Raw genomic sequence first — 25709 nt, forward strand, 5'->3', positions numbered from 1 at the left:
TTTTTTTGCTACATCTTCATTCAGTGCCTAAACCACTGCTACATACTTAATAAAACTTTGCTGAACTGAATATCTGTGTGTGTGTCTTCCATTAAAGTTCTATTTCCATTCCTTAACATGGCATAGACATGACTCTGGTTTCCTGAAAGCCATGCCAAGGAAACACAAGCTCTGAAGAGTCTACCAAGCAGAGGAGGGCTTGATCCTTTTAAAAACAGGTTAATGAACAGACTATGTGTCTTTTGGCAAAAGAAGAACCCAAGTTAAATTCAAAGAGCTTCTTTACCAGAAAAGTTTGTCATGTAGTGATGATATTTTTTTCTGGTAACAGCAACTCAGAAAGACTCATCTCCCAAGAGGTGTAAGAATTATGATCTGCATTGGTGGAAAAAAATGAGGAACCATGAAAATAACTGCCTTTTGGAGAAGTAGTGAAAAAGTACGTAATAAGATATGTATGTTTCCTTATGTATGAGTATATGTGTATATAGACAAACATATATAACATTTACAGATGTGTGACTGTAGGCATGATTAGATCTATGCATCTACACATATTTGCACATCAGTATCTATGCATGCATGTATATATGTGCATAAGGCTTCCTTCAAAACATAGAGGGAAAATGTTCTCTTATTGGCCACAGTAAGCAGCTTATTAATGTGTTGTGTATAGATCTTTAAAGGGCATACCCTCTATGTTGATACCAGCCAACAACAATGACACCGTGGAGAACCTCTATGTCCCTCATGAAAGCCATATGACATTGCCCTAGAGATTATGGAGGATCAGAATACCTGCACACATGCTTATGTGAACACATAGCACCCTTCTAAAGAATTATTGCAGTGATACTTGAATGGTCTACTGGGCAGCAGAATGGGAAAAAGTTGTGAACTTCTTCCCTCTGTGATTTGTTATGGTTTGACTACTGTGCACTCATCCACTTAAAGAATAAATTTGACTTTTGACAACTGCATAAACCCAGCCAATGTACAAACATTATAGAGGTCATCTCATCAAACTTTCCCTGTAAAGTTATTCAACAGTAACAAAACAGACAGTTTGAAAAGCATCTGCTGTGTACCCTGTATCCTTGTGGGTTTTGGTCTCTATAACTCTTGGCAGCTGCTTAAATCATTACTATAGGCTCGTCCATGTAATCTGTACCCTAAGGCTGCCCTGCCTCTCAAATTCACAATGCGCAATGGGACATATCAGCAGTTTGAGCTTTTCTGCTTGAATGTGCATGTTCTATACCATTGACCCCAAAATACTAAGGTCTAATGAATTGGCTTTAATGGTTTCCTTACCTACTTAAATGTTTTCGTTTTAATTGCTTATACTACCCAATGTCCTGATGTACATTGAAAAGTTCACAGCATAGATGCTAATGGTCCCTTTCTAATTACTACATAATGAACAAAGGTCTGACAGAGCAATTTTAGAGGTTAGTCACAATTAGTAACCAAATTCATGTAAAAAGATATATGTTTATATACATATATATGCATACTTCATAAATCTATATGCACACACATGTGTGTGTATTCACAGGCATACATATATATATATAAATGCATGTATATATGCATACATATATAATAACAGAAATTTGGAAGCTTTGCTATTAGTGGAAACTAAATCTGCAAACTTGATTTAGATATATACCTGGCTGAACCTGTATTTGATTCATGTCAAATGCTTAAATAAAAAATTTTGTTTTCAAAACATAACAAGTACTTAAAATTGAATTCTCAATTTATCTGATGGTAGCTGCAATTTCAGCTCAATATACTTTCCCATAAGTGTACTTAAATGTCATGGATCATCTCTCTGGAGTTGAGTTTAAACTATCTCCTCACATTTATTCAGTATTACAATACTGTGATGCAGATAGTTAGGGTTACATCTTCTCTCACTAACTAGGTATGCTTTCTTCAGTGATTAATTTTCTTTAATGATTTCTGCACAGAAAGCTTTATGCCACTGAAGGTTTGGGATTTATTTTTTTATCTTGCAAATACTCACATACAAAGTTCCTCAACCTGTTTTCATTATCATAAGATGGTAGTTTCCTTAACTGAGAATTTATAAGAACTTAGTGGCTCACAACAAGTGACTTGCAAAACTGAATAAAGCAAAATGTTTTTTTGTGGGAAAAAAAAGTTTCATCAGCAATGAAGTTGGGGGAAAACCATGCTTTCAAGTCTGACATTTAAGAGAAATGATCCAAAGATAATCTATGATTGTTGTAAATATGTGAGATAAAAAGGACAGAAAAGCCACTGTTTATTTTAATAATCTTAAAAGGCTCTCCAAATCCCCAAAATGTTCAGAATGATTCCTCTTGTAATACTAAAGAGCAGTAGAGTTGAATTAGGATTCAGACAAATGGTTGGAGTACCTAGGCTAACTGTAAAGTTCTTACATATTGTCACAAAGAACTATTGACACAGGGTTAGCCCTAATATAAGACATTTTATGGCAGTGGCACTCAAATTTATGTGACTCAAGGACCATATCTTCAGTTATTTTTAACCAAAAGAGTCACGTGATTACTAGCAATCTTACATACACTATGTAATACAATATTCTGCTCCAGAAATTAGAGAAAAAGAACAGAGAAGGAAGAATTTCTGAAAGTTTTATTTTCTAAACTAAATTAATATCATTGTGGAAAACTGACAATACATCCTATATGTCTAAGATATTTAGTAAGAACTTTTAAATTTTCAGTTATAGGGTCTTAAGCCAATGGACCAACCAATACCATTTTTATCCTAGGTTAAATATTTTGGAGATCTTAAAAGCATCTTAACACGGTCCTGAGCTCCACATCTAACCTAGTTCAAGCCATGAATTCTACCCATCTGGTTTTATTAACATGCCAACATTTCCCCAAGCCCTCCTCCCCAACCTCTTCAGGGACTCCAGCATCTGTGGCATCTATATTTCATAACAACATAGGTACATTGTGTGTTTTTGAAGTAATACAAACACACAGTGAATTCACTAAGGGGATTTTATTTCATTTTACAGACACATGAAAAAGGATAACATTGTGCCCCTGGCACAATTCTCCCATCTCTCTTTCCTGTTTGGATCTCCCAATAACTTCAAAGAGAAATCTCTACCAGGAGAGTTGGGTAAGGTTTGTAATGTGCAAATCTAAGGTGTTTAATGTCAAGACATAAAGTAGCAGTAATTCATTGTTAAACACCCTCTTACACAATCCTTCTTCAATTTGACTTCCCCTGCATCACTATATGAGGCCAAGTTCATTGAATTGGACTTCCCCAGCCACAGGCTTAACTCTTTTGAACCAGTCTGGCAATAGGAAAGAGAGTGTCCCAGCTGAGTGTGCTGATGTAGTGTTCCTTGACATGCAACACAAATATCACAAGGAAGAAATTGCTGTACGTAGTGAGTCTCCATTGTTCACTGTCCTGTAGTTTGTCATTTCTCTGTATGGGATGGCAAGGAGTAAGATGCCTTTTATGTTGGCCCTGACTAAGGCAAAGCCAAAGATAAAGAAGACTCTTACTGCCTGTCATGAAAGCAGGATTTGAAAATCTTCCTATAGGTTCGCTATAGTCTTGCTCCTAAGGATACTTAGGAACATGCCCCAATTACCTAATGAAGGCTTAATTTAGGATACTACAGACATATCTCATTAACTTTCAAAATTGAAAAACCCAGAAGTTAATTTAATTTATCCTCTCTTCTCATAGAAGTCTGTATCAGAACTTAAGTTTGTGTCACCACTGTAACACCAATGCTACCAAAGCCTTCTCTCTTCTCACGTGTCAGGTGGACACTAGACACAGTGACACCCAAAAATAAAGGAGTGAACAAGAATTGGCTCAATCCTTCAATGTTGCCATATTACTATATTTTCATGACTTTCATGCCTCAAATCAACAACTTCACAACTGATTTCACAAAATCTCAGTGGGAAGTGACCTAAGAAGTCATTTAATCCAATGGTATACAACTCAAAAAGAAAGAGGACCAATTAAATTATACATGAAGATCCCTGCAGGCTGCACATTGGCTTAGAAAACCACATTATCTATGTTCTATTGAATTTTTTTGTTTATTTTGTTAAATATTTCCCAATTACTTTTCTTTCTTTTTTTCTTTTTTTCTTTTTCTTTTTTCTTTTCTTTTCTTTCTTTCTTTCTTTTTTTTTTTTTTGCTAGACAACGGGGTTAAGTGACTTGCCCTGGGTCACACAGCTAGTAAGTGTTATGTGTCTGAGGCCGGATTTGAACTCAGGTCCTCCTGAATCCAGTGCCAGTGCTCTATCCACCTAGCTGCCCCTTTCCCAATTACTTTTTAATATACTTCTGGCTGTACTCAGGAGTGTTGGTGTGTTTGACACCTACAATCTAGTCCAACCTATAACATCCCAGGCAATGGCTCATCTCACCCTTATTTAAAGACTGTCAGTAATGGAAGAAGTTAGTACCTAATGAGGCAAATCATTCCACTTTGGGACAGTTCTAAATGGCAAGAATAGGTGAAGAGAGTGGAGACTTTGCCTAAGTAAATGCAGCTACAGAGGAATAGAGTGAAAACATGGAAGGAGAAAAAAAAAACAGTGAAAACTCATGGCAATATACATAACTGCATTCCAGATTCTTCACAATTCGTACCCTCAGTTGTTCCCTTTATACTACTCTTTTCCTTCCAGACTTCCACTTTTCATATAGTATTGCTTCTAAACAACAAGATGTCTTCAAGGAGAAAAAAATTCTAAATCCACTGGATAACACTGAACATTACTGAATCGTTTGTGGTAAAGGACATTTAATTTGTCATTTGCAGAACAAAATAAGCACTACCACAAATGGTAATACAGTATATTGGATCCTCCATTAAATGGCACCCCGGCAATGTCACTAAAGCAAAAAAAAGAGAATTAAAGGCAATTAATACAATCTTCTGAATATAAATTTAGAAGAACATAGCTCCAGAAGGAGAAGGGAACACAGATGTCATCTCTTCTAGCCCTCTCATTTTACAGATGAGGAAACTGAGGCCCAGGGAAACAAAGTGATTTTTCCAAGGTCATACTGATAGTAAACATCAATTCTTTCTTTTAATCTTATGTATGAATTGAAAATAATTCAGTTAAACATTCTTTTATCATGTGGTACTAGAGATTACTGTACAGCTGAAGACTGTTATTGTCCATTTCATTCTATAACTATCTTTTCCTTCAATAAAGGAGATCCCTGACCTTGTCCCTCATCTCCCTTGTAATAGCTTGAAATATCTACTCTTAAGCTCCTAAGCAGATTGCTCAGACTTGAGCTCTTCAGACATATTCTTTCAAGAATAAGCAAATTACTTTCCTGGAACACTTAAATTGCACTTATCTAAGAAATTTTGAATCCTTTAGAATTTCAAAAGGAGGCATAATTGCTGTTACTTTCCCCTAAAGTGAGTTGCCTATTTTTTAAAAAAAAATTATACAATTTTTAATATTAAATTAAACAAAGAAACCAAGATATCCACAGCTTCTATTGTTAATGGCTATGAAATCCAGATTTAAGATAGCTAACAGAATTTAACATTCTTAGTCCTACAAAGAAATCGATAGAAATCTTCAAATTGATTCCCTTGATTTAGTAAAATTGTTTAAGCAAAATTACAGAGGAATAACAAATATTTTTAAGCCTGTTGCAGTTTGATAATCATAGTATTAATAAATAAATACTGATCTGGAATTTCACTGTAAGTAAAGAAAAATGTATAAAGAAAATACTTAGATTTTGTATCAAGGCTATTACTCGTTCAATCATACAGTTAGTCAAAAAAAAAATTCAAGGAATTTTAAAATGTTCTTTACCTAAAGTCAATAATTTTATTTCTCTTCTGAAGCTTAAAATATCACAACTTTTCAGTCTATAGCATCTATGATTGACTATAAGCTACAAAGTCATCTAAAATTTGCCAGATTTTATACACACACACACACACACACATATACACATGTATGTACATATATATGTATATGGAGGATCTACTAAACAGTCTGAAAATTTAAATTTTACTGAACTGCTTTTTTTTCTTGAAGCAATATGTATTAGCTGTTTAAAATAGATATTAAGTAGACATTTAACTAGACAAGCATATGTTTTTCCCCTCAATCTACATATTTCTCTGCTAACAATTTCTATGTACAATTTGGCATGTAGAAGGGCACAGTAATTATTAGATGATTTTAAAACTTTAATATGTAACAATAAAGAATATTATTTAATAATGTCTTCAATGGTGACTATCATTTTTCACAAGGTAAAGGCATTAACTCAACTAGGTATGCTTGATTTGATTCTCATTAGCTGGGAAGAACTAATTGAAAACTTTCAATTAGAAGACAATTTTGATGAAAATGTTGATAAATTGTTTCCCTAAGAAAAAGAAACCAACAATAAAATTTGAGAAGACGATCTTAGGGATCTCTCATGAGAAAAAAAAATATTATATTACATAAGAAAGATGGATGAACTGAAGAAAATAATAATAAGGGCACCAAAAAAATCTCAATTACAAAGCAAAAGGTATACCCCAAGGGCATGCCTGTAGTCTCTAGGCTCTTGGACTGCTTTCGTACATATGGCAAGGGCCAAGTTATGCCAAGAGCAAGAGGCATGAAAAAATGATCGGATTTTAGAAGAGGGTACATATTATTAAAGATGGTAAGTTAAGCCAAGTACATTGCTTCTCTGAATAAAGAAAGAAAATAAAACCAAAAGAGTATTTCCATAAAGAGAAATCCTATACCCAGTAAATATCAAGATTTAAGCTAGGGAGCACAAGTTATTCAAGAGGGAAAATGATAACTAAGAAAGTAAGTATAACATTAAGTAATAGGCTTGGCAAAACAGGAAAATATTACTATACTCTCTAAGTTTAAGACAGGACAACCATTTTAAAAGGATGTAGAACAGATATAAAAATAAGGATGAAAAATTATAATTCAGAGGAAGTTGAAACAAGTGGTATTTCAATTCAGAAAGAGAATCATTTAATTGTAATAGTTTGAAACATGGAGGCACATCCAGAAGGGGAAATGCATAGAGGAGTGAAGACCAGAGTACAAACAAATTTTGAGCCTAGAGGGAACTATAATGAGTTCTGAGGTCCACGTCACCATCTTCTTTTTGGCTATAAGGAGTTTAGACAAACAGTAATGGGTTTAGTCATAATTATTCTGAGCCTCCAGGTAGGAATACTGCTAACATTTATGCACAGGTTGGCCTCTCTACCTGCCTCTCCCTCACTGTGTGTGTGTGTGTGTGTGTGTGTGTGTGTGTGTGTGTAAGGAGACAGGTTAATAGATATTATGTATGCCATGCACAGATATGCATATGTGTGTGCACATACATGTATATATGAATATATGTATACACACACACATATATGCTTATACATATATATTTAACACCTGGACCCTTAGTGATTTAGGCAAATTAAGTTTACTGGAAAGGTTTGGATAAGAAAATAATAAATTATTTTATAGTGTATCTAGATAGCAGGCACTGGAAAGTTAGGGAAGGAGCCAACCTTTTCTTGGGAATTCTCCCAGCCTTAATCTTTTGCTCCAAGATGCCTATTGAACTAATGATCTTCCATGGTGTCTCCCTTCTCAGCCACAACTCAGCCTGAAATTCCTTATGCTTTTATACATAGAACCCTGAGGGCACTACAAAATCCCCCAGTCAGTTGGAACAGCCCTCTCAGCTAGTACCTTTTCACTTCATCCAACAGCTTTCAAAGACTTTTCTCAGTTTTTTTTTAAGATTAATTGAGGGATTGAGACTTATTGTAACCTGGTTAAAGTATCAGAGCTAAAATAGGGTAGAATGCTTTTAACCCTCCCCTTGCAGAAGCATCAGAAATGGGATTTGTATCTAGATGCACTGATTCCGGAAAGTACTCTTTCCATTGTCCCTCTCTAGTTGTCTGTAAAGAAGTAGAAAGAAAAGGAGTGCAGAAAGCAAAAGGTAAGTGATACAAAAATTTTCATTGCCAAAAGACAGAGACATTGAACTATAGATACCATGGAGAATAAGACTAAATCCCAAGATGAAATAGTGGATTGAAGGCTGTATTTGATAATGGGAAATGTTCTTTGACTTTGGGCTAAAAAAAAGATTGGGTACTTTCTCCTCTTTGTGTGTAAATATCATAAACCAGAGGTTTGACAGGAGAAAGCAAGGGATACCCTATGCACTTCTAAGAAAACATGTACAGTTTCTCTATGCTTAATAGGTATATTTCATCATAGATTGTGTAGACCATACTGACAGGATATGAAGGGAGAGAGATAATCTAAGCAAACACTGTTTAGTAATAAAGACTGGGCAATGGAATTGAACTTTTTTATTATCTCTTGAGAAGTTAGCATTAACAGAATATGAGGTTAGAAAAAGGAGTTAAAAAAAACTCAACAGTTGGCCCACAGTAGTCTTGACATCTAGTGAGGAGTTTATTTAAGATAAATGAGATCTAGGACAGTTAAAAGAAATGGCCAAGGTCACAAGCAATTGTTAAATCAGACAAACCTTAACTGACTTCAGTTCTCTTTTAACTATTATGAAATAAACTGGTTGGCAAACGTTTTTCTACCAAAATGGATGGCTTATATAAAATACGTGGACAACCTTTGATTATTAAGGTATTCCTCCTAATATTAATGGTAGAGAATATTACAAATAATTTCAAAATTATGAAGCTATAACTTTACTCCTCAACTTTCCAGAGCCTATTTTCCAAAGGTTAGGGCGGAAGGGGAAGCAAGACAAATCATTTAAGTACCCTATAACAGATATATGGGATGGAGTTCAAAGTCATTTGCTGGGCAAGTTCAACAGTTAAGAAGGACACAGTTGATCACTTCAACTTTCCCAGAACAGTGTAAGTCACAGTTCCAGTGGGTAAATGTCATGATTTCTAGTGAATTATAACTAGGAAATAGCACTAAGCCAGCAAAGGAGGAATGAGTACTGCCAAAAACATACTATTACAGCTTTGCATCATCTGGAGCTGATGGAAAACCTCTCAGCTTCCAAGAATATTCTCTCTGTACTTAAAATTTATTTTACTTGTTTGGAACTGCATTTTATAATAGATCTATATATGGAAAGGTAATGAAAAGTAAACAGTTTTAAATGGTTCACAATAGGTACACTAAGCTTTAATAGTGTGTGTGTGTCTGTGAGAGAGATAGAGACAGAGACAGAAAAAGACAGAGAAGAGGAGGAAAATAGGCTTGAAATAGATGATAGATACATACATAGATGAAAAAGAAAGAAAGAAAGAAAGAAAAAGAAAGAAAGAAAGAAAGAAAGAAAGAAAGAAAGAAAGAAGAAGGAAGGAAGGAAGGAAGGAAGGAAGGAAGGAAGGAAGGAAGGAAGGAAGGAAGGAAGGAAGGAAGGAAGAAAATTAATAAAGCCTTTATCATGCGCCAAGCATTGCATTATGAGTTGGAGGAACTAAGTTAAACTGAGATGCTTTTGTTGTCTTCCAAGCGGAAGACGACTGTCAGTAATATCATAGAGAGGCTCCAGTGATATTTTTAAAAGTATAAATATTGAATTTACATGTGCTATTTTTCATACACAAAGATGACATTATTGACTAACCATCAGTATGACATGTGGCTTTGAGGGTTTTTTTTATGTCATTAGTAGGGGTGAATTTTTGTCCTATCCATTCATACTTTATTATAAGTTTCAGGTTCATTCATTTATGCAACAGACATTTATTGAGCAAGGCATTTGGCAAAGAGTTATATGCCCCAAGCAATGTGCTGGGTACAAGGTGATATAGAAAAGATACATAAGCTTACAGTCTAATGAGATTATAGCTGAGCAAGGGTAGGCAGGCTGTGAAAAATACAAAGAGGAATCAAACATACTATCTTTCTTACGTTAGTACGACGTATGTAGTGAGCTAATATATTTTTCACTGTTCTTTAAAGTTCTTAGAATGTATGTGGTCTACTGCTGACTAGATCTTTTGTGGAAATCAAAGATACATCTGTTTTTTTTTTTTTTTTTTCTTTCTGATCCAGATGTAATTACATTGATGAAGAGAAATCTCAGTGAAGGGACCTCCTTCATCAGTGTAGATTAACCCACTTGCCTGAAATGTGAAATCTTAGAGAGTTGCCCAGGGAACTAAGAGGTGAATTGCCTTTCTTAGCATCACACAAGTAGTATGTATCTGGGGCAGGACTTGAACCTATGTATTCCTGACTCAGTTTTTATCTGATTTTTCATGCTATTGTTCATATTTGTTTTATCCCTGGAAAAAGGCAGTAAAAAATATACTATACCTTGTATCCATACACTGAATTCACAAATCAATCTATAACGAAATAGCATTTATGATATTCTCTATATCATCTGGATACCTGGTTTCTAAAACGTTCAAGCATCCAGCTAGGTAATGAATTCCAAAGGGGACAAAACAAACAAACAAACATACAAACGATAAAACTTCTTTGGCCATAATATACAGCAAGGCATAAATGAAAGAGATGAGAAAAGCCAAAGAATAAAGATGAGACCCACTCTACTCTCATTGGTTGGTTCCCTGTCTAAAAGGAAAAGAGTATTCTGCTGGGCTTGCAAGAAGGCCATGATGTGGTGGCATATAATAGCACGAGAAAAGAGAAAAAGGAGGGGGAAAAAAGGAATAACAGAAAAGGAGAGAGATGATTAACAGCAGAGATTAGAAGTCCTGGAATAATGGCAGTCACACAAATGTCCCCAAGTGACTGTCCCTTGCAGAAAAGACCTTCAAAACTACTTCCTTATAGATGAGTCTGCTAAGCTTTTAAAGTCTAAGCTAAAATTTCCCATAAAAAGCATATAACAGTTGTTTCTATGTATATATATGACTATGTGGAATGATATGAAAGTATTATAGTTCCAAGTACAGTTATCTTGTACATAAAATACTATATAAATACTAAATAAAATACTATACAAAATACTACAAGCTATAGAAGTGTTCCAGCATAACATGAGTAGAAGGAAAAGCAAGAACTTTAGACACTGAAACAATAAATAGGTTGCATTTTTAAGTCAGTTTCATTTACAAGACAAATTCTAAACATGAACTCTAACTATGTTATATCCAGGAGTCAGTGTATATTTCCACAGGCCTAACATGAACATCTTGCCTACTTCAAAGACTATATGCTATTGTATGTTCTTTATAAATTTATGATTTTTTTTCCTTTGGTGTCTTGGAAAATGATGGTACCATTGTATATGCGGAATCATTTTGTCAGGTACAAATGTAAATAGTGTCAAAGAAAAGGAGTAATGTAGGCCTTTGGAGCAGGTTTGTAATTTATGTGGGCTAGACAGGAGCCATATCATACATATCTTTATTAAAAGGTTAAAAACCTGGGTACTATGTTCTTTGGGCTTTTGCTGAAGCAAAAATCTCTTTGATTCCTGAAATATTAGTCAGCTCAATGACAAAATAAACTGGCACCCCTAGCCTAAAGGGAAATAATTTCTACGCCATGGAACAGAGACTGTAGTAATTCCAGCTAATGAAGGGAATTCTGGCTCCAAAAAAGTGAATATGTTTGAGTAATTATTACTCACAAATTGGAAACTATTTGAAACAACTTGGATAAGAGGTTGCTGAGGGTGAGCACTGCAAAAATTGGTAAAATTTAAGATTGTAATGTGTAGTTCGTGCCTGGCTTTCAGCTGAATTCTTAGGAGAATCCAAACACACCCAAGCTTCAGCAAAAAAAGATATAAAGAAACTCCTTGCTGACAGAGCAATGTTTTATCAGTTATACTTTTATCTGCGACCTAGAGGAGATTTAACAGGCAAAATGTCACATCAGATCAAGTATCTTCGTTCTACATCCTATTTTATTTTATCTTAATATAAAAATATAAACTAATGTACTTAAAAGATGTAATAAAGTTAAAAGGTAACTTAGTAAAAAACACTTCTCTGCTAATTTTCACATTCACTGAAATTAAGTAAAAGGTAAGCGAGAGTTAATAAGAACAAAAATGTTAAATTTGAATAATGATTTTAAAGTATACAAAAGGATGTCTCCATCTTTCTTAGTACATATATATATATATATATATATATATATATATATATATATATATATATATATATATATATATATATATATATATATATACTTAATACTCATACTGAAGAACTTATACTTAGATTTCCCCTCAAACACTAATGCAAGCTTTGGGTAAAAAGAGCACCATCACAAAATACAACCAGCAATCAGAAGGCAGGGAGGGAGAGAGGAAGAGGGAGAAGGAGAAAGAAAGGGAGAAGGAGAGGGAGAGGGGACAGAGGGGGACAGAGAGAGACAGAGAGACAGAGACAGAGAGACAGAGAGAGATAATAAGAAGAAGATTTCAAAGTAATATTTCCACCCTGCAGGGTTCCAGTAAAGGAAATAATAAAGTGAAATATGGGGGGGGGGGAGGTTGTTCTTTGAAAGCAAAAGATCTAATTAAAAGAAGGACCTAACAATTCCATAGATTAATTGGGAGCCAACTGAGATAATTAGGCCTATGGGAATAAGATTGCACCCATCACAAAATGCTTTTTTCACAAGTACAGGTTAAGTGCTTGATGCTTTAATTGAAGGGTAGCATGGCTAGGAAAATGGGACTGGTCTAGAAGAATTACTATTTGGTAAAGCAAACCCCTGAAGTACTTTGGCATAATAAAAAGCTACATTTTTTTAAAAGGGAACAAAACTCTAGGTTTCCTGGAGCCACTTGGAAAAGAATGTCGTTACAAATGTACTTTCCAATGAAAATATGACTGTATTATTGCAGTTTTGACCTACAAATGACATATAGATGCTTAATAACCATTCTACAAATGAAGTAGGCTACTGTATTGAGTGTGTGCTCCTTAGATATTCACTGTAATATCAGTTTTTCAACTAAAATGTCCCCAAAATAGATCTAGAGAAAAAAATAAAAGAACATAGAAGGTTATCCCAGGAAGGCACCCATGAGATAATTTCCTGAAAGGGACTAATTTTTTAGGGCAGTAGGTCCTAAAATCTAGGTCACAGGGGAGAAGGATGATATGACAAGTTCTCCTTAACTTTAAGATTTTGTCATAATCTACACAGGCTACCAAAGTAACTAATATAACTTAAAAAAAACAAATAAACAACCTCTTCATAGTTGAATTTAGAAATAAGACATAAGGAATCCAACATCGTGGCATAAGGAGTTTGGAGACCATTATATCGGCATGCAAGAAATAAGAAATCACCTGGTAAATACCATAAAAGCATTTTATTAGTACAAGTATTTTTGTTACATAATACTAATCAGATCTATGGTTGCAATCACACCTGTGTTTAATAAGAATAAGAACAGGAAATCATGTTTTCATGCACTGTTCTAGCATCCATTATTCCAACCTTGCCGGCTATTAATTTACAAACCCAAGTTAAACTGCCCTCCTTTATCAGAGGAAGGTCTTGTTTACATGTGAGGCATTCAGTGTGTAGATTGGTTTCCTTTCACCACCACCCCTGCCCCCATAAATTCTTTTTGGATGATTTTCAGTGGTTAGCAATCTGTGATAAATGCTTAGAAAATAAGCAGGATATTACCTTTTTAAAATTTTTATTTGGTAGGTTCCATTTTTCAAGTCTGCTTTAAACTTGTCTCCAAGGAAATTACCCTAATCAGACACATTGTTTGGGTTTTAATTTACCTTTGGGCTAGAACCCATTTAATCAATGATTAGGTGTTAATCTGGGTTAATATAACAAGCCCGGGAGTAGCAAGAGGAACTGTACATGGGTTTTTCATTGTTTAGCATGATGAGGATCAAACATTTAAGGGAAAGATGTGAAAATTCTTCTAATACAAAGTAGACATGTCCTATTTGCATATAGATTCTTCATTCTGATATTCAAGCTATGGAATATCTTACCACTGCATTATATTAGATAATATAATCTGTTGATTACAAACTGCTTCTATATGTCCTCAGAACTAAGCAGTACGAAAATTACAATTTTAAAAGTAGGTAATATTTATAAATTTAATGTCACCTGCTCAGGTGGGTTATTATAGGCAGGAAAGAGTCTCACAAAAATAGTTTTAGTCATTTAAATTTAGTTGATTACAAAAGGATGCCAGCCATCCTCTTAAGTTTAGCTTGATTAGGCATGGGACTGAATAAATTAAGATTTGGAAAAATTGCACTATTTATTTTTTGTATAAACACTGTGACCTGAGTTCCACGTCCAGCAATATACCTGAAACACCAATCTCAGAAATGCTCTTTCATTTGTGATGCATTTGAGAATCCCCTACCACATCAAGTCTAAGAGAGGTATTAGGGAAAAGAGAAAGGGATACTTATATTGTCAGGCAGTTTCCCCTTGTCACATATACCTGCATTTTTTCAAATTAACATGTGTTCCAAGGCACAATATATCCCAACACATTCAAAAATGAATCTGCTAGAAAATGCATTACCCAACACTTTCCTAACATGTTTTATTCTTACTTCACAAGGAAAAAGGTTGCTATTCTAAAAAGCCAACATCTGACTCACCCAGCCATTACCTGATGGAGTAGAAAGACACCTTGCAAACCTACAGTGCTTGTACTGTCCCTACATGAATCACTGTCTGCTGTGACAAGGTGAGGATGGCATCCCCCAAACAGATGGCTTAACATTGTGCATGAGGAGAAAAAAAACCCCACAAAACTGATGTTGTCTATTCTTTTTCCTGCTCATCTACCAGATTTTGACCTTGGGGAAAGTCATCAGCAAAATTTAAAATATATTTAATAAAATTTATGAAGCACATATAAATGAACAGATTGGAGCTGACATGCCAGACACAATGCACAGCTTTTATATCTTAGTCCTACTGTTCTAAAAAGGAAGCCAAAGTATTTATCATGTTCATCCAGGTACCAACATTTGGGCATTGTTCAACCCTAGGGTTATAATGTGAATCCCTTGAGGAGAATCACAATACTCCAAATGACGTATTGTTATTATTACAGCAAGCACTAAAGAGGACTATAGTCAAGTAAAACTAGGACTCAGTGGGCAGCAGCACTATTGTGTATAATTAAAATTACCCTTCCCTCCTGACGTTCAGATGGTTTTCATAGTTACTGAAGATTAGACAGAGCTTTATTTTATTTCCTAAAGCTCTGGTGCCTTTGCTCCCCAGGAAAATTATTTTCTATTTTGTGATCAGTGAGCTTGTTACTTTTTCTGTGCTTGTATTAATCGGGGGATATTATTTTCTGAGAATATGACATTGCAATCCTGTATAATTATCAGATTCTATCTGCATGATAATTAAGCTCTTATTTTTTATGCTGATTGCTGTTAATGCCTCAACAAAAATAAGAGCCTTTTGAGCATTATATGCAACCTGAGCAGCTTTGATTTACAAATTATGAAATAAAGCAGTATTTTTTTAAGAAATAGCATCACTTATTTGTTTACTTTAAAAATGGATCCTTTATAGGCTTCTGGAAATAGAAATGCAAAGGCAGGCTTCCTTAAGAAGCTCCAAGGAATCTTCTGTAACACTATTACAACATTATTTTAAACTTCCTCTCTAATCATCTTTAATATGCTCCCTGCCTCTGTATCTGTTTCAAGATATATTTGGGTATAGTATGATTTTTCTTACTACATGACCACTCCCCCCCCCCCAAAAAAAGGACCACAATGAAACCTAGTATAGCTGTCCTTACCTAGGGTCACTTATTGGGCTTCCTTAAAGGATGTCCTTCCTTTTCCTTCTGTAGTCTTCCTCCAGGTATCACCTCTAATGCCCATCCCAGTTAGTACCACAAGATTCATTTGCAAGTATGGGGTACAGATTTGTGAAGGGTATTGGGGTCAGTCCTGCCTATAGCTTCAGAAGTGATAGTGAAATAGTAACAAGGAGTACATTACTACCTAATGAGAGGGGAGGGATTTCAGTGCTTTGGTAACCAGGACTGGGTGGTAGGATCCCTGATGAAGTCCTGCTAATAACCTAAAAGGTAACTCTGCAAGGGAGGATTTCCTACAAAAAAAAAAAAAAAGTAATCACACAGGAGCATGGAGCCAAATCTTGGAGCTTCAGGCCTGGAGTGCTGTTAGATCATACTTCTCTGAAAATCAAGGGTCCTTAAAAGACAGTCATTGATTACTACTTAAGCTAGAGTAATTGATCTAAAAAATTGGCAACCACCATCATACTATGTCCCCAAAGTTTATGGGATTTCTTGAAGAAAGGGTACTGTCAACAACTGCCATTCCTATTGCTAATTTGCACGAGCAGAATGATTTTCTCCATCAGCATACATCCCTTTAATTGTGTGCTAGCAAATATTTAACAACCAGCTCTTTAGGAAAGGCAAATGGCATTGAATCTCATGCTTTTTAACACTTAGTACCATAATTTCTGAAGTAACATTCTAACTCTCATTATTAGGTTGGTCTAGCTTAAGGGAAAATTTTATTATTCCACTGAAGCCCATGGGAGTTGGATTCATTTATGGGGGAAGACATGAGGAATGACTACTATTTAATCCCTTCCCCTTGTTATCTGCACTGCTTTTACATCTTAATTAAATGTTTTTGCTATTGGATTAAAATACCTTTCATGTTCTAGTATTAGAGTGTTGTACTGGCTATACACTTGAGTTATATCTGCATAACTAATTACTAAAATTATTCACATTCAACTTAGAAAAATTAAAGGAATTCAAAAGCAGAGGTTTTACAGTTTGTGGGATTAAGGAAAAATAAACTGGGAATCACTGAACCCCCTCACTATTATTATAGTTTGGTTCGAGGCCTGAGCTATAATGTGCATGAAACTCATCTTCCCTGTCTTGCTTCAGAGTCGATGGTATACTCTTTTAAGTAACTTTTCTTTAATCTCAACAAAATGCTCTCTTCCATACTTCTCCTCTTATATTCTATAAGGAATGATCTCCATACCTGTATATAGTCCATACACCATCTTAACATATGGTTCTAAACTGCTGTCTTAAACTGCTTCTCTTGAATAAGATGTACTCTTCTATTGCCATATCCAATCCATGAGCCCTATTCCACAATGTCTCAGTGATTTTCCTTCCTCATTAATATTAAAGTTCATTTTACCTAAGTGAGCAATTAGTCAATCAGCTCAGCAAGAATTTGTTTGTTTGTTTGTTTGTTTTTAAGGGCTGTTTCCCTATCTCACCAAGGCTGGAGGTGCAAAGGCTACTCACAGGCTGGATATCACTTTGATCAGCTCCAGGGTTGAGTGATTTTTCCCAAGGTCAAAGTACTAGTAAATGTCTTAGGTGATATTTGAAACCAAGTCTTCATGACTTCCAATCCAGCACTATATGCTACAACCTCGAGGAAAATGGTAAAAGGGCACTTTCAGCTCTTAAAATTCTAAGAACAAAATAAACTAACTCATATTATAGTATTAGCTATATTGTTCATGTCTGTTTGGAGTATCCTAGTGAGTCACTGATATTTACCTTTCAGACACTGTTAACCAGATAGGGCAAACATTTGGGGGAAGGAGAGCCTTTCTGGTATGCTTCAATTCATTCCATCTATTGGCTATGATGGCTCTAGGGCCAAACTATCAATTATCACTCTTTTACAGCTACAGAATTAAATCATCTACAGATAATCTGACTCATCCAGTGATGGCACATTAATAACTAAATAGTGAGACTAGAAATAAATTCCTTATTAGGAACAATGGAGGACTAGAGATTGGAATAAATGCTACATGAAAAATAAAATAGGAAATTACCATCCCATGACAAAGCAAGAATCTAAATGGAAATAGAACTAGGAAAGATGGATACCTATTACTTTTTCTGTTGTTTTTTATCCATACCTTTTTTTATTTCATTAGTACAGTGAATTCCCAACAATGCAAAAGACCAGTACCTGCTCTGCAATTTATAGTCTTAGAGAGTTGCCTGGAGCACTGAAAGGTTAATTGACTTGCCAAAGGTTGCACAGGTAGCATATGTCAGAGGTAGCAGTTGACCCCAAATCTTCCTGGTACTGAGACCAGCTAGCTCTCTATCCACTGTGCTATGTTTAATGCTATTACAGTCATAAATTACCTTTCATAACTTAAAATGACTAGTTTTCCTGGTCAAATTTCTATTTTAATATAAAAATGTAATTTAGATTCAGGTTATAACCACTAGTAAACTGAAATTAAGGGAAGACTACATTTGATCCAGATAAGAGAGGCATTATTTAATACATCACTGAGAGGTTATCCTAAAGGAAAAAAAAATACATTTTATTTTCATTAAAAGAGGATTGAAAAAATAAAAGCCCCTAGGAATTAAAAAGGGGCCCTGTGGTACAATTATATGTCCTTGATATTCTTTCCTTCATTAACTATAACCAATGTGAGTCCTGGTCAAAATTCTGAAGAAGTCGTCTAGTTTCAGTATCTTATGCCTTATCATTTTACGTCCTTTCTCCCACTATATGAATACCATTAGTGCCCTTATTGTGTCACATGTATATTATATCAGTGTCTACTTAAACTTCTAACCCAGGACTTCGGTCTGTGAAGCAGTTTTAAAAATACATTTTGATTAATGTATTTCATTATAATTGATTTCCTTTGTAATCTTATGTATTTTATTTTTTGAATTTTAAAAGACTGTTCTGAGAAGAGGTCCACAGGTTTTCGAGACTACCAAATGGAGTTTATGACAAAAAAAAAAATCAGTATAATATCCAGTCAAACTATGCCCTGAGGAAAGATGCAAAAACTCATTCATAGTAAGGCACAAATAGCTGAAAACCGCTTAGTGTGAGCCCTCTCTGAAGTATCAGAATTTTAACAGATGGACTTATAAATCATTAGGAATGAAACTCAGTTGCCAGTTAGGAAGGTGAGAAGCACAGCCCCAACCAATCACAAAGCTGAAGCAGTAGCTTACACTGCCTCCCAGAAAGGCTGGCCTTAAACATGGCCCTGAAATGAGGACTTCACAGGCAAAACAAATGTGAATACAAGCATCCTATCTTTCTAATTGGGCCTGGTGGTCACAATTCATCCTGATTTTAATTTAAACTATTATTAAATTCAAATGAATTCACTAAAAGCTATTTTGTTCCATTAGCCTTGTGCATTCCTCTCTCTACTCAGCTCTTGTACCAACAACTGGTGCAGTAATGTTGCCTCTTTCAGGGCCGAGACAAAACATGGACTACATCCAGTTTTTAATCAGCTGTACAGATGGGTTTATTTTACAAATGTACCAGGCTGCACAGATGGAGGTTCCTGAATGCCTGACAAGGTGTTAAAACGGGACCTGAGATTACAAAGGGATAAAAAAGCAGCATAGGAAATTATAATTAGTAGGGACTTGGTCTCAGAAGGGTTTATTAGTTCAGAACTTAAATTTCGTCCTTGGCATCTAAAAAATTCTTTTGAGAGGATGGAGGGATGAGAAAGAATGATACACATCAGTTAGGCTAATGCTCTCTCATCTCTTTAACAAAAAGTCACGATATCAATTTGGCTAACAACTCTTCTTCTAAAGAACCTGTAAAATAAAGCAAGAAGTCACTTTTACAGATTCTGAAAGGATCTTGAATGGTTGGGACAAATTTTATTTGTTAATTATTAATAAACATTATATTGGTAATTAAATATTTAATATTAATTTTATATTCAATATTGAATGTTGAATAAATGATCAAAATTAAACTTGATGTTTAAATTTTCATTTACCTTATGTGCACATGGAGCCCCCCTGATTGGTTATCAAAGACTGATACACAAGGAAACTCAGGGACCGAGAATCTCCATGGCCTATAAGGTCTATTGAAAAAAAAAAGCCAGTAATTAGTTGGCACTCCTGCCCTCCCTTGTTTCCTTTTTCCTCCTTTTTTCTAGAATAGAGCATGAGGTATAGTATGGGATTAGAAAAGATTTCTTTATCAATCATCAATTTTCCTCCCCTCAGTGAAAGACCCTCTCAGTTCCTGTTCTAGAATGTTCTATATTCACTCTGCTAAAGATTAAATTCTCTCTCTCTCTCTTTCTCTCTCTCTCTCTCTCCTCTGCGTGTATGTGTATATAACATATAATATATGTATGTATATATGTGTATACATATACATATATAATATATGTATATATATATATATATAGTATGTGTGCATGTGACAGAGACAGAGAAAAGACAGAGAGAGACTGAGACAGAGGGGGAGAATTTTAAATGTGATCAGAAGTAATGGAGAAGTATATTAAAAACAGGCATCTAAAGAGAAAATGGCTATCATTTCTGTTTATAATACATTCTCAGTGATTTATCACTTAATCTATATAGTTGATTCAATAGAGCTGAAGACTTCAGTGTTAGATCCAATTCCCCTCATTTGCAGATTTACAGAGACTCAAAGGGGTTAAGTGGTCTCACGTATCTACTAAATCAAGACCAGTCAACAAGCATTTATTAAACACTTGCCATGTTTCAGACAGTATGCTAAGGGTTGGGACTGTAAATAATGTCCAAGAAAACAGTCCTTGCCTTCAAGGACCTTATATTCTACTGGGAGAGACACATAAATAACTATGCACACACAAGACATATACATACACAAGAAATGGAAAGCAATTTGAAAAGGATAGACTTTGGCAGCTGAGCTACTAAAAAAGGCAGAAGGTCGGATTTGAGCTGAGTTTTCCAAGAAGCCAGGGAAGCTAACAAGCAGAGGAGAGTGGACACAGCATATGACAGACAGCCAGTGCAAAGACCCACTTAAGAGATGGAGTATCTTGTTAAAGTGGGCCAATATAGTGGGATTCAAAGAGTGAGTAAAGGAAAATGTGAAGAGACTAGAAATGTCTTTCTCAGTATCACTTTTTTTCTCATTTCCTTCTGTGTCTCACCACTCATAATCCTGTTAATACTGCCTCAAGAATTGTCTAACACACATATACACACATTTATATGTGTATATATAGATATCTATATACACATGTATGAATATGTATACATATACATATATATGTGGTTGTATAGCTATCTTGTTTATAGACCTTTATGTTTTACAAAGTTCTTTCCTTCCAACTACCCAGTGAAATATAGTGTATTATCTTCATTTTTATAGGTAAAGGAACTGAGGCTAAGAGGAAGTGACTTATCAAGGTTACATTACTACTTAACGAGGTAGACTTGTGTTGAATCTAGATTGTCTGTCTGCAAATTTACAATGCTTTCTACCACATCAAGCTGATATTAAACCCCTCTTTCACACAACCATTACCAAGTCAGTAAAATGTTCTTCTTTTTCTATCTCCCTGCGTTTCATTATAACAACAAATGACAGATGAATGTGAATAGTTTTTAGTTGCACCTGTATCAAGGAAAATAAAAGCCTTAAGTTTTGAAGTGAAGTTATACAAAACACAAAATTAGTTCTATCAACATCTAAAACTTCTTAAGTGTCCAAAAGTCCCCTTATGAATCTCCACAAATTTCTATTTATGTCCTCAACCCCTTCAAGCACTTGCACTCAAATACAAATAAAAAAACTATTTCTTACACTACTTTTTTTTGTTTTGCTTAATTACTACTTTTGAAGAAGTGTTATTTTATATTATTTTTTCACAAATGTACAGTATGTCATCTACATTATGGGTTAAATAAAGCTTTTCTGAGCTAGCCTACAATACCAAGTAAAATTCATAATATCTTCAATATGTGTATATATATAATATATAATGATATATTATATATATATATTATATATATATGTATATAAATATATATATATATATACTCCGAATTTCCGCAAATCAGTTTACAAAATAAAGACAATGTAAGTCTTTTGGGACATTCTATTTTGATTGTATGAGAATAATGCAATTTTAATATCATGTGAAATATAAAGACATTATATATGTGCATATATTATATATATATATGCATATATGATACTATTAAATATCCCTACCATTGCAAAGATTAAACAATAAACTCTGAAAAAATATAGGTCACCAATTATCACTATGGGAACCTCCCAGAGTAGGGACCTTACTCACTCACCACAAAGCTCAACCTGTCTGTGACCTAGCAGGTAAGTCCTTGGGAGATTGCTGAAGCACACAAAGAGTAAGACACATCAGTTAAGCTAATGTTGTCTCATATCTTTAATAAGTAAGAAGTCACAGTATTATTTTGGCTAACAATTCTTCCTTCCAAAGAATCAGTAAAATACGTAATGTCATTTATGGTTATAAGAGATAAATATACTGATGTGACATATCTTGGTAAATTAACAATGAATGCAAGATTATTGTTATGGGACCCTGCATGTTGAAAATGCCCCAAATGGTTTTGAATGGTTTCTGGTGTGTCCATACAAAATTCATATCCAAAACATCTAAAGTTTGCTCTGAGCTTTATTTTCCTTCTTATATGCATGAAAGAATACACCACTGAATTCTCAAGGTATATATATTGTGCATCAAGTAGAGGTTCTTAATCAGGGGTCCATAAATTTGGGGTTTTGATAACTTTTAATATAATTGTTTCCACTGTAATCCTATGTATTCTATTTTATATATTTAACTATTATTCTGAAAAGAGGTCTCTAAGTCTCACTAGATTGTCAAATGAATCTATGACCTAAAAAGGTTAAAAAATTTCTCCTCTAGATGGTATTTGTAGATGAAATTGTGTTCACTGTACCAAGCCCAGGAACATTAAAGAGCCTTGTAAACCAGACTGTAGTCACTCAAAAGTATTTGGCCTAACTATTCACACAGGAAAAAACAAGTGGATTTTTAAATGCCTAATATCCAGCAATGATATGTGGTTAGATGGATAACTCATGGAGCTGGTCCATCAGTACCCATATCTTGGAAAGACATGGCAGATGAACAATCAGCTAGGCTCAGATTTGAATAGGAGGAAGAGAGCAGACTGGAACACATCTGAGAAATTGTGTGGTGCTTTCAATAACTGCCAAATTTTCCCTGGAAACAAAACCACATCTTTTTAATACCAATATTCTTCCAGTTATGCTGGATAGCTCTAAATCATGGATTACAATAATGTCTAGCGATTTGAAATTGCAGGGCACCCAAAGGCCAATGGAGATGCACATCATCATGGGTAAATAGGCTACAGCATGTAGTACAAAAAAAAAGTATAATGGACATTTTTAAAGAGATTTATGACTAGCAAGAGGAAACCTGGTCAAAGCAAGCAAAAGATAACAGATGGAAAGCTTAACAATGAATCAGCATCTACATTATGTTGAGAGGCAAAGAGAGAGGCCTCCAGCACATTGGGTGAACAACCCTTGTGGAGAATCTTTGGAGCAATCTTTGGAAGAATATGGGCAATAGTTATATGTGCTGAGGAATGGAATGGTGGCAATCTGGAGTGCTTGCATCAATGAAAGCACAACTCAACAAACAACACAACACAACAAACAAAAGAAAGGTTCTAATGGCTTTCTCTACAATTTCAGAAAGATTTCTGCTGATTTGTCTCCCACATTCCATTCTGGACTGAGAGTAAGGACCAGGTTGTGAGCAGAGAATAAAAAAGATGTCTTTAGTTTTAGCACAAGTGTGTCTTAAAATAGACATTAATTCAATGAATATTTATTGAATGCCCATGATGTACAAACCACAGTGTTCCATGCTAACCTGTGCTACCCCATCCTGTCACTAGTGAAAGGCAAGAATTCTGCTGCAGTAATGAGATGCACAGAGGAGCCCCCAGCAGTCTGTACCTCCTGTGCTTGATAACTGTGTGAGTAACATTGTAAGGTGGTGAGAACCAAGTCTACCTCAAGGCATCTTGTTGCTAATGACTTTGCTATGTCTTGTCTTGCTAATGAGTTTAAGGAAGGAGCTGTATAACAAATTTAAAGCTAGGAACATATTCATCAAGGTAAAATATAGGTGAGCAATTTGGGTTTCCTTGAGCTATATCATATCTCATTCTGTGCGGTAGAATGGAACACATGAGAGAAAGATTCCAGTACATATACGTACAGCTGGCTTTGGTACTCATAGATACTGCTACTGTAGCTGCCTGCTAAGCTCTGAGTCCTGTCTGGGTATAAATAAAACACACAAACAAACAAAAATGCGCAATCAATGAATCTGTTTGAGGGATGGACATTTGTTCTCTGGTTTGAAGCTTTACCTGTGTTTTATAATTACTTTTACGTGTATCTTTTAGACTCACAGCCTTATCCCAGGGACTCCTTTGGGGTAGATCAGAGGCTGGCACCTGCGGTAATTTTTTTGAAAAGCAGTATATGGCTAGTAAAGGAAGTGGGCCCCAGGGTTCCGTAGCAAGTTGGGAACAGAATGGTGCAGTGTTATTAGAGATAAATAGGCAATATAGCATTACTGTCCATATGTCAGGACTCCTGAGAATATGCATGGCTCTTTTATTTCCAGTGCTGATTTATCTGGAGGGAAGAGGAACTTCTGCTGGAGAAGCCACAAGGAACAGAGAGAGAGAATGACAGGGGTAGTAGGTTGTATGGAAATGGTACAGAGAAGTAGTTTGAAGCAAAAGATAAGACATTGGACTTGGAGTCAAGGACTTGTGTTCAAATCCCTCTTCTGATAGTAGCTAATTGATCAGAGACAAGTCACTTTGATGAAGCAGATAGGAATGTTAAAGGCAGATGGGGCAAACAGGATGCAGGATGTGAGATATGAGATACAACGCAGTATGTAACCAGTGATCAAGAAGACTATGCGTTGAAGCCTCCCACTGTGGGCTTATCTGTATGCATTCACATAGCACCCCTCAACTACCTGACATTCCAGAACAGCTCTTCTCCCCCTTTCCTGTTCCCCTTGCTTATCTCTATGCGTTTACAAAGGAGCTCCTGATTACCTCACATCCCAGGCATTCCAGAGCCTGGCTGTTCTCCTACTTTCCCTTTCTCCTGCTCCCTTTCTCCCTATCCCATCAAACTGTATGTAGACCAGACACCTAACCTGGCTAAGTGCCCTGTCTCCCATAAGGTGGGGGGCCCACTGGGCACTCTGGCCTTCCATAAGGAACAGTCCACTGAGTATGTCACCCCAATAAATGCTATTATTTAACTTGGAGGTCTGTCTGAGCGAATTCTTTCGGGACAGACACCACAACATACCTGCCTGATTCCTAGTCAATTTCACCACTCTGTGCCTCGGTTTCCTTGTCTGTAAAATAAGGGGACTAAGTGTTAGAGTCTCTGAAATCCCTTCACACTCTAAATCTATTATACTATTATTGTACGTGAAGTGCTGCCTGAGCCGGAGTAGGAAGATTGTAAAGATATGGGGGTAGCTTCCTCAGCCAGGAGAGAGGCAGAATAAGAAACAACATGGTAACTGGGAGTCATGGCAGGAGGAGTCAGGGCAGAGCACCACTGTGTGAAAAAAAGAGGCATTGCAGGAAACTGAATCCATGCATACCTAAAAGGCAAAAGAGCTTTTACAAGGAAACTAATAACCACACAACAATCAAGCTCCAAATTCTCTGCTTTTAAAGGTTTCTTGACTTTTGATGAAATTAGTTGTGAGTTTTTGTTCTTTACTGCTTTAATCAATCATGAAACAATTACCATTCATTAAAAACCTATTATGGGGGCA

General features: G+C 35.4%; 1 protein-coding gene and 1 long non-coding RNA gene across 5 annotated transcripts in view; one reads left to right on the plus strand and one right to left on the minus strand.

Annotated features, from left to right (window-relative positions):
• The window catches only part of LOC144454885 (uncharacterized), a 32879-nt gene extending 32446 nt beyond the window's left edge, over nucleotides 1-433 (plus strand). Inside the window, exon 3 of the long non-coding RNA XR_013483434.1 lies at nucleotides 332-433. This is a non-coding gene — a long non-coding RNA (uncharacterized LOC144454885). The remainder of the gene's footprint in view (nucleotides 1-331) is intronic.
• The window catches only part of PCDH9 (protocadherin 9), a 1054702-nt gene that overhangs the window by 502633 nt on the left and 526360 nt on the right, over nucleotides 1-25709 (minus strand). The window lies entirely within an intron of this gene.

This window comes from Phascolarctos cinereus, unplaced genomic scaffold (genome assembly GCF_003287225.1).
Source record: "Phascolarctos cinereus isolate Bilbo 61053 unplaced genomic scaffold, phaCin_HiC Scaffold_7;HRSCAF=346, whole genome shotgun sequence".
Lineage (NCBI taxonomy): Eukaryota > Metazoa > Chordata > Mammalia > Diprotodontia > Phascolarctidae > Phascolarctos > Phascolarctos cinereus.